Here is an 11,052-nt window from a genome sequence, read left to right as displayed (position 1 = left end):
AATATTAATTACAATAATTAGAAGACCAAGAGCAAGCAACGATTCCATTAAATGGAATGTATTCATTTATTATACTCAAAATATCGTTTTCGGTTCACAGTTGTCTGAGAACTCGAGAGCGTAGATCGCAACTGATGAAGCATCGAGAAAAAAAGAAGCCGGTCCTCTTTTCCAGCTTACGTATCGGAACCATGGGATAGGTCAACGGCCGATAGTATTGACGAAGATTCCTAAACTATTTGTTTTCAATGCAAAAATAATGGTAATATTGCATATTATATCCTAGTGTTGAAAGATTTTATATAAATCAGTAACTCACAAGTGGTTAATATAGTATATTTAACACCGGGCTTAACACTTTGAATCTAATACCTCTGAAAATGCCCGGAAACTAGGTTAGAACAGATTGGACCGTGAAGTGTTAAAATAGATTGTTATTCATATAAAATATAATTTTTAACTTCCCGTAGGTTAAGTTATAGTAATCGCAAAAAAATCGAAAATGGAAATTTTTATATATCTTTACGTTTCAAAGGTTTCTGAATATTTTGGCATACCTTAGAAAAAATGGACGTATGCGTGTGTGTGTGTGTGCGGGGACAAATTTTCGTCGACCATTTCGGGAACACGGATCAACCGATTTGAACAATTCAACGAAAACAATTGATTCGTATTGATAAGGAGACGTGCTGATCAGTTTTTGGCGAAGGCAGGTCTAGCCGTTGGCGAAAGCAGGTCGAGCGTCCGATTTTAATCATTCAAAAAACATTTTACTTGTATTGACAAGATGAAGAACTGATTAAATTTTTGGGAAGGCAGGTCCAGCGGTTATGGACTCTCAATAAAAATAATTTAAAAAAATGTCAAATTATCAGAGATTTTACAGAGATTTTAATAATATGTATACATTTTGTGTAAACTATTTTGGGTTCCGTACCAAGATTTTTAATTACGGTACGGGAACTACCAGCAATTTGCCTTAAAGCACGATGCCATGCACGTTTTTTTATATAAATCACTTATCCACAGGTGGTTGTTTGAATATTGTTTGTAAAAATAATTGATGTTTGTGAAAATAACATATTATTGGGTATAAGTACATAAAAGTGCCCTTACAGTTTAATTAATTTTTAATTATTATTAATTAACCAAAAGATATGCTCTTCGTCGTAACATTAACATAAATAAAAAAATTGAATCTATATTCAAAATATAAATTTGTTAAGAAACACTGATAAAAAAACTTCGCCGGCATTTCTCGTAACATTCTCTCATTCATTTAGCGAAAGTAAAATACGTCAAAATCTCACAAACTTCGTTTATATGATATTTTGCTGACAATCTGAAGAAAACTCGTGAAATTCCAGTATTTATTTATTTAAAGCTATAAAAAAAAAATCTTGGGCCGTTATAATTTCAATATAATTAGATTATGCTATATCATTTTCATTTCAAAATAAATGTATTAAATAAAAATTACATTACAAATGAATTAAATAAATTTTAAATAGCCATTATTGGATTGAATGAGATATAAAGCATGAATTTTTAAATCATCGTAAGAACTATCCGTTTTTTATTATTTTTTCATAATTTATTTATCAACGTCACAAAAGTACAGAAAAAAAGTAAAAAATAAAAACTTAATTTTAAAAATTAGCAGTTTTTTGAGGGGGGTTTCAGAAAATTCACACGTGACCGTGCCCACGATTGCAACCCTTCTAGTAATCTAAAATGAAAAAAAAAATCTAGAATGATGTCAGTGGCATATCACTAAAATTAAGTTAACAAAAAATTGTCAAAATAGCGACTGTTTAAAAAAAAAAAAAAAAAAAAAATGGACTAAATAAAATTACACTACAAATGTATAAATAAATTTTAAATAGCCATTTTTGGATTAAATGAGATATACAGCATCAAGGGGGTACGAGGTATTATTCTAGTGTAGGCATGAATTTTAGATCATTTTTAAATCATCACGATAATTTTTTTACTATCATTTTTTCATAGTTTATTCAACGTTACAAGAACAAAGAAAAACGTGAAAAAAATAGAAATTAATTTTAAAAATTAGCAGTTATTGAAGGGGGTCTCTAACAATTCACACGCGACCGTGCCCACGATTGCAACCCTTCTAGTAATCTAAAATGAAAAAAAATCTAGAATGATGTCAATGTCATATTACTAAGATTAAGTTAACAAAAAATTGTCAAAATGGCGACTGTTTGAAAAAAAAATAATTTTCTTACCACTTACTATTTTAAGTTTCTCAAATTTTATAAAGTAGGAAAATTTATTTTGGGGTTGAGGCTAGTATGTGCTCGAGAGAAGTCTATAAAAAGGATTTTCTGAAAATTTCAAGTGAACCGGTCCAGTAGAATTCAATAAATCGTGGGCAATCTATTGAAAAAGACAGTTTTCAAGAAAACGCGTACATAGTTTCGCAAAAGGGAGGAAACAGAAGAGGATTATCATGAACAGCTGTCTTTCTGAAAATAATTTAAATTTTAAAAGCCTCTCGTACACATATTCTTAAATCTTAAAATATGAAAAAAAACATTTTTTTTGTATTGGTACACTAGAATGCCCTCTTAAGACCACAATAATTCAAATTCAGGCGGCAGCAGTATATTATATGCAAAGTTATATGAACTATAATGCGTATAATATACTTCAATGTGAATATGAAAAATATTTCCTTAAAAATACAGTTATAGTGAAAGTTAGGACAATAGAATCAAGACAATGACCACAATTTCAAAATGCATATTTAAAATTTTTGAGAAACAAAATATGTACAAATAGCCTATGGCTATTCAGTTTCGCTAATTTAACACCTTTTCGAATCGTTCTATGAAGCGAATACGCCGGAAGCTTGTTTGCTGTTAAATATAGTATTCGAAAGTTATTCAAATAAACTTGAAAATGCATTATTGATTAATTCAATCTGTTTACACAAGAAACGAAATTCATAGGTTGGAATATAATTAAATAACGATTAGTGATATTTAAATAATTATATAAGAAAAATTAATTAACAAGTGTTTAAAAATAATTACCTATTAAAGCTAATTGTAGTTTTGGTAATAAATTTAAAATTATGTGAACATGAGAAATTTATAAGATGGACATAAAACAAAATTTCTAAATAGTCACAAATATAACACAACATATAACATTTATTGGAAAATCGACAAATTGATTTTTTTGATAAATGTATTATTACAATTTCTGTAATACTGATAATTTTTTTTATTGATGCAGCATTGCAGGAGAATGGTTATTTTTATCTCTGAGGCGGGTATCGAACCTGGAAATTTCATTTGAAATCCCATAGCGTTATAATCACTAAATTAGCAAGCCCGTATAACGAGTAAAAAAAATTTATGTGAACAGTAAAAAAAATAGATAAATGAACCTTCTGTCACAATTTATGTAAATTGTAATAGATATTTTAAATGCATTCATTAACTTAAGTTCAACTGAACACCAAAAATCATTAATATAGAGTAATATTTAAGAAGAATTGATAACACAGGCCTACAATTTTTTTTTGTTTGGTGCATCAAATATTAAAGCTGATTCTTATAGTTGCGCTAATTTCAAATCTGCAAACAATTTTTTTGTATCAGCTCTAGTTTGGAACTTGGAAAGAAGTTGCCGAAACCAGATCCATTCTAGGTCGTCAGGGAAAAGAACTTTTCACAATGGCAACTAATGTCCCAACTAAGGCCGAATGGGTCTTGTGAGTTTGTATGTACGAGTAGGCATATCTCATTAAAATAAAATTCTGAATTATATTACTATTTTGTACTTTCATTCCTTATATATCATATCTTGAAAACTAAAGCTCATAGAAAAAAATCAATTTCATTTTTTAAATCAGCCCCCAAATATACTTAAAAACAGCATTACAATCGTTTGCACCATTTTCTTTGTTGACCTGTGCAATATAAAACTAGAAATTTATTGTAAATTATAGATTATACCATAGATTAGCCTTGAGCTTATGAGGAAAATTACTTGGACTTCGTAGTATTGAACTATATAATACCATATGCAGTTTATAGAATTTATAATATCTATTCATAAATTAGTATAGAGGTTCTAAAAATGCACTTCTTATAGACTGGCTAGTTACATTGGAACTCAAAAATCTCGATTTACTCATTTTACAGTCAGACTCTACCTGGTATCTTTAAAATAATAATTAAAATGTGTTAAATAATGTTCAATTAAGATTTTAATGATCATAGTAATACTGCATTTTAGAAAGAACCTCCAATTAAATCAAATATTGTTTAGCATTATGAGGAAAAAAAATTTTTTTTCAAAGGACAATATACTCTGGAATATGCTAGTACTCATGCATATACGAGTAATAAGTAACTCTTCGGCATATACCATTTTCAGCAGGCCATATTTATTTTTCAAGCAATTAAAAAAATTTAATATTCATTTATGTTACGATCTGATATAGCTCGCCCTTCGAAAACAAAAAATTTGCATTTTGGGGAGATTAAGAGCTGCCAAAAATGGAACCATTCCGTTAACATTCATGTATAATATCAGAACATATAGGTTGTCGTGTAAGAATGCCTTAGTTTTATCACAATATCTTTACAATTGTATAGATATTGTATCGTGAGTAAGTAGATAACGCGAAGACAGCATAAAAGTCATGAATTATGATATGGTACATTATTTAATGCTGATAAGGTAATTTGCGATATCTAAATGAAGAACAAATTAGTTATGGAGACAAACTCAATTACGAATTTAATGTTATATTCGAATATACATTTTGTATATTTTTTATATTAACAAGTAAATAGTAATATTTTCGAACAATTCGATATTGAATTCACGAATTACTTCCATTTTGCTCTTGCTCTTACATGCATTATAAGTTTAAGAGTTACAAACTACTAAATTTACGAGTTATTTTCATTATAACTTATGCAAGCTATATTAGATTCTATTGTTAATAAAATGTTTTAATAAAATATCTTTTGTGTCTAAAGCGCCAGAAAATTCAAATATTTTTGCATTTTTGTTCGTACCAATGTAATAATGTAATATTTTAAAAATGGGTGTAAAATAGTTAGCTTCTTTGAACATGCTTGCACATCAATAACAATAGAAGAAAAGTTATGCAATTCGTCGATGACATACTATACGTTATAAGTCTGCAGTTCAGTTTTGTCAAGGTAAACAAGAAGTTTTGCTGCTGTATCACAATATATGAGTTAACGTCGGTGCTTCAAATTGCATTCAGAACACGAGTACCTACTCTAACACATAATTCTGAAGAAACCAAGGCTAAAAAATAAATACGTTTTTTATCGGTATCCTTGTGCAAATTGATGGATTTAATGAATATTAAAAGATTTATTATTGAACCCGATGAACCTAAATTTATATCTTGTTATAAATTAATATGACTGAATCAGGCGCTGTAACTTAGATAGTAGAAAAATCAATTTTCAAATATTAAAAATGTGTAGTGTTTGAATTTTCTGTTTTCTAAAAGAGCGTGATATAAATAAAAAAAAATTATACAAACATTCTAATTTAAAAATGATCAAACTGGAAAAATCGAAACATTTGATAATTTTACAAATCACTAAGAAGGCCTATTTATATTTCTATTTTATATAAATTAATCATTATCGTTAAAAATTATCTATCAATGAATGGTTTCAACTTCAACCTTACGCACATAACCAAGATGGCGTTAAAAAGTTCCCATATCTTTGTTTATAATGTAAAGGTCTCATTGATAAAAGTGATAAAAAAATAGGTAAGATATTCATTGTGCGTTATTATAAACACAAATTTGATAACAATGTGAACTGAAATAATCATGGCCTCAATTATTTATTTTGATTATCTCAAATTTAAATGTTGGAATATTTTGTAATTGAAATTTTTCCTTTTTTCACACTTTTGCTATCGATTTATAGTTTTTCAACAAAATATAAAATATGTCAGCAGAATAAAGTTATATAATTTTTGCTTTTTCTAGACCTTTTGAATATTACATATTACTATAATCTCTATAGAAAAGATCAGATCAGATCAGATCAGATAACCTGTACTGCATGTCGAATGATTATTTATGGCAATCAAATGTCCCTTTTTGCACTTTGTCCCTTTGATTGAACAAAGAAGAAATTATTTAATTTCATTATTTACTTAATAATTTTCAATATTATTTATTTCTAATACAAATTATACTGAGAAATTTGCAATGAAATTATTGTCATAATTTAGTCCTACTTTATTTCTTCCTAGAACTTGTAAACGACAAAAAATCTAAGAAATAAAGTATGAAACCATTATTTAAAAATAATGAAAACAAATACTCAGCTGATTTTATATTAAAAAATAATAATTAAATTTATGAATTCAACCAGTAAAATAATGCACAGGAATTTATGATTATTAGGCGAGTCTTTCGTTTATCTCTTATCGAATACAACATAAAAAGATAAATGACTTCATTCTTACAATTAGACTGAATTATAAAAAGATAAACCACTTCATTCCTAAAATTACTAAATTTTATTACACAGTAATTGCAGCAATCATAAATACTTTTTTTATCAAAGGTAAATAAAGACATCAGTAAACAAGAAAGGATTTCACAAACCGAGGTTATTTCGGAAAAATTAATTAAACCATGATGAAATTGAACATACACGATGTATATAGTTGACTTTAAAAAAAAATTGAGAGTCTTTATAAATGACCGCATAAATTCAAGTTTTTGTTGACTGATTATTTTTATTTTATACTTTTATTTGGAAACCGTCAAGTTTCATCAACTTTTTTTTTAAGACACATTGCCAATGCTCCGGAAAATTAATAATTGAACAGTTCAGATCCCAATGTTACGAACAACTTAATAGAAAATGTTTTCTCTACAAGAAATCAATATTCTTCAATAATTCAAAAAATCGGTTAAATTTTTCAGGCCATCTACAAATGTTCAAAATTTGCATACATAATACACGGAATTATGTAGTGCGTGAGTATCGCAAAGCAGTTCCGTCACGTTCCAGCAGTTGTGAAACTAATAATATAACAAGGACTTTCAACCAAACTTTATCAAATATTTGCAGAAACGAGTTTCTAGGCAACTTAAAATGTGATTGAATATTATAATGCCGGTCGTTATATAAAGCAGCAGAGTTGACAAAGCACGACAATGAACAATAATGTACTATGTCTCCAGGAAAGGAAGTGATAAGCATGCATATATATATATATATATATATATATAATATATATGCAAGTATATATAATACATATATGTACACCTTTCTTATCTGTGGCGATAAGAGAACAAATGTAAAATTGTAAAAACTTCGCAACGTTTAATTTATATATTTGTATAATTAGGTCTACTGAGAAGTTCTGTCCAAATCTATGACATCATTTTCGCCAGGTTTATTTTATTAATATATATTCGGACGATATTGGACGATATATATTTTTATCGCTTTTAATGTATACATACTGAAGTAAAAAATAAACTAAAATTGACAGTCAAATTAGTAGTGATTCAAGTAATCAAGTTTTGATTGACAAAAAAAAAAAATTAGTAGTATAAATGATAGAACTCCCATGGAAATTGCTAATGTTCATTTAGTGTATTCTATATGAAATTTCACAAGGAAGAAATGCGTTTGATATTCATTGAAAGTATGTGGTGAAGGTACTGTTTCTGATATAACATGCATAAGATGGTACAAAATATTGTTAGGGCAACATTGGAGATCAGAGAAAGACCTAATTCAGTTTAACAATTTTTTCTGAAAGGATTGATTAAAATCAGACTCTTTTTGAATCGGATGATAACTGGTGATGAAAAGTAGATTGCATGCATACTTATGATTACTTGTTCTGCCCTTAAAAAAATTGACGTGCAAAAATATGAAAAATGAAGAAGATGTCAAACAAGCACTGGTTAAATTTTGGTTAAATTGCCTCACGTTGGCAAGAGATCATTAATAATAATAGCATTCATATTAATCAATAAAGTTAAATGGCAAAATAAAAAAACTATTTTGTTTTATTCCACAAACTAAAAAAATATTCTGTTAGACCTAGTAATAAGAATGAATCTTCCTAATATCGATACCATTTAGCGTTTCCAAAAGAAAACATAATAAACAATAAATACTCCTAGATAATCCCAATAATAACTCCTAGATACTCCAATTTATTGTGTGTACATAGTAAAAAAAATCGTAGTCTTCAGTCCAAAATATAACGAAAGATTATATAATTAAAGGTAATAACTGAAGGTCTTAAAAAGAAACTACCTTAGCATTTAAGGGGGCGTCCATTAATCACGTGAGATTTTTAGGGGGAAGGGGGGTTTCACAAAAAATCACGAAATACCACGTGGGGGAGGAAGGGGTAGAGTAAGATATCAGGTGTATTCGTTTTTTAATTATTTTTTTTTTAAATTCAAACATTTTTTAAAAAAAGTAAAACTTTACAGTTTTTTCACGTAACTAAAAATACTCAGATGTTTGGTGGGGGAGAGGGGGGGGGTAATTTGGAATATCACCATGTATCACCAAGGGAAAGGGGAGGTCCAAAAATCCTTAAAAACTCGCTCACGTGATTAATGTGCGCCCCCTAAGACGAAGTTACCATGCAACTCAGCAATTCGATCGAATAGGATTTTAGTGCTTCTGTATTTTATAGCAGTTCACTCGTATTATGATTTATCAGTAAAAAAATATTATTCTTCTAACTTTCGATATATAAAGAAGTCATAAAAATTAAAAGCAAAATGATTGTAATTGTATCTAAAGAAATAAAAGAAACATTCTTCTATACGTTTTGAGTCCGAAAGAAGAGTTAACTTCTTCAACAAATCATTTGTGTTGCATTGTTTAAATTATTTAAAAACCACAAACAATCAACAAAAGACGTGTATAACAGTCATAAATTTATCCATAGACCAAACAATATTGTTGTTCGTATTTAGTGTTAGTATAATTTATCAAAATAATCAAATAATTTTATTTTATAAATAAGATTTTTATATATGCCTTTCATACACTTCAAGAAATCATTAAATTAAATATTTTTTCTCCTTACTTGAAAAAATTCAATACGTACTTACAACTTATTAGAAGAATAATGTAAATATCTGACCTTTTTGTAAAGCTTAATCCACGTCAAATCACCCTTGCTGTCAGTATATTGGAGTCCAAAAAACCAGACTTCGCGCAGACCGATCGTCTTGACCACCTGATCGAAAAGCTGTTTTCCAGTGGTGGTCTGCTGGATCGCGAACTCCAGTTCCGCGTCCATCGTGGTCACACGAACATTCATCTAAAATAATACAAAAATTAGTAAAAGATACAATTTGGTAAATGACATTGAAAGTCTCTATTGTAAGTAATGTTACCAAAGACTGTATAATACTCTATAACTATAAGAATTCCATATTAGTTCAGAAACCGGTAAGATTTTTTTATATTGGAAGGTAGAGTTTCATTTGCAGCACTGCTCTATCTATAATCTATCTAATTATTATGAATTATTTTCTTACATAACACGTTATAAAAAGTTGGAAAAAATAGCTTTTAAGTAACATCCGCATAATTAAAGTTTATTGTCAATTTCAATGTTTTTATTGATATTATTTAAGTAAAAAATCAACATGCTGCCAAAGCAAGGAATGTCCAATAATTCATTAGGCCACAAAAATTTGTTTTTTTTTTAATTTTAACTTTTTTGCGCTCAATATTTAATTAAGAATATGACTAATTGTGAGATGATGCGGATTGATTATTTGCTACCACTAAGTGGACTTCTATAGCAACATTAGAATAATAAACCAACGAGTTAGAATTTATAAATCTGGTAGAAGAGATCCTAATAGTCATAGCCACAGTATTAAATAGATCACTTGAGATCTAGCAACATGCGATAAAACAGCCAATATTACAAAGTTAATCTTCATTCTGAATTATGCGAAATAAAATAAATTCATATGGTCATAAAATTACTCAGGAACACAAGAAGCTTTGTTTTATGAGTGTTTTATGAATGGCTTACACAGTGCTCTAAAATTCAGAAATTGAAACATTAGAAACCAATTCTGTCGTAAAATAGACCAATGTTATGGCAAGGCTATGTTACGTATCGCTTTTTATACAAAATGGTACTAAATACTTTCAAAATGCTATGTAATTGCTGTGAAGAGAAAAGGCTAAGAAAAAACTAACTTAGAAAAGTCAAGAAAATAAAGATAATTGCATCTTTGAAGTGAAGTTGTATTTTATGTGTGAAAAGCATTTGACAGTATTTAGTACTATTTTATATGAGAAGCACTGCGTAACAGCCTTGCCATAACATTGATCTACCTTAAGGCAGAATCGGGTCCTTTTGTAACCAATGTTACAGAAATTAAATTCATATGTCACTGTAATTCGTTGATAATAGTAAGATTAATTACTATTAATTTTATAAAAAATGTAGTTGTAGGTACTTATCTAAGGTTCATAAAATAAATCAAACTTATTTCTTTTGGACACGTACTAACCATGGTAATCATAGGCAAAAATTTTACTACATACAGTAGAACAAACTGTACCAATATTTTACTAATAACAATGCAATCATAGTAAAAAATTACTAATAATAACTATACCAATATTTTACTAATAACGCAATCATAGTAAAAATAAAGCAATAATAGTTGGTAATAATTAAGAAGCAAGTTTTTGCATATAATTCGTTCTAAATATAAAATTTAAAAATAATTGCCGATGTCATTTACAGATGCCATAATACAACTGTAGATGACATCGTAAAAACCATATTCTAATTACAGCTCAGACCAATGAGCATCATTCATGCGTTCATAAATACTATTGCGTATGTATAAACAAAGACGTCAATGGGAAATTATAGATAAAAACTAAAATACATTTTTCATTCCACAATTTGTGGAAGAATATTTTAATAAATTATTACTTTTAATAGATTAGATTTAGATGTTTATAATTACGACAAAAA

Source organism: Ctenocephalides felis, unplaced genomic scaffold, assembly GCF_003426905.1.
Source record: "Ctenocephalides felis isolate EL2017-DRISC unplaced genomic scaffold, ASM342690v1 CF-g0.4_SCAFFOLD_03571, whole genome shotgun sequence".
NCBI classification, from domain to species: Eukaryota; Metazoa; Arthropoda; class Insecta; order Siphonaptera; family Pulicidae; genus Ctenocephalides; species Ctenocephalides felis.
Note: the sequence above shows the minus strand (reverse complement) of the source record.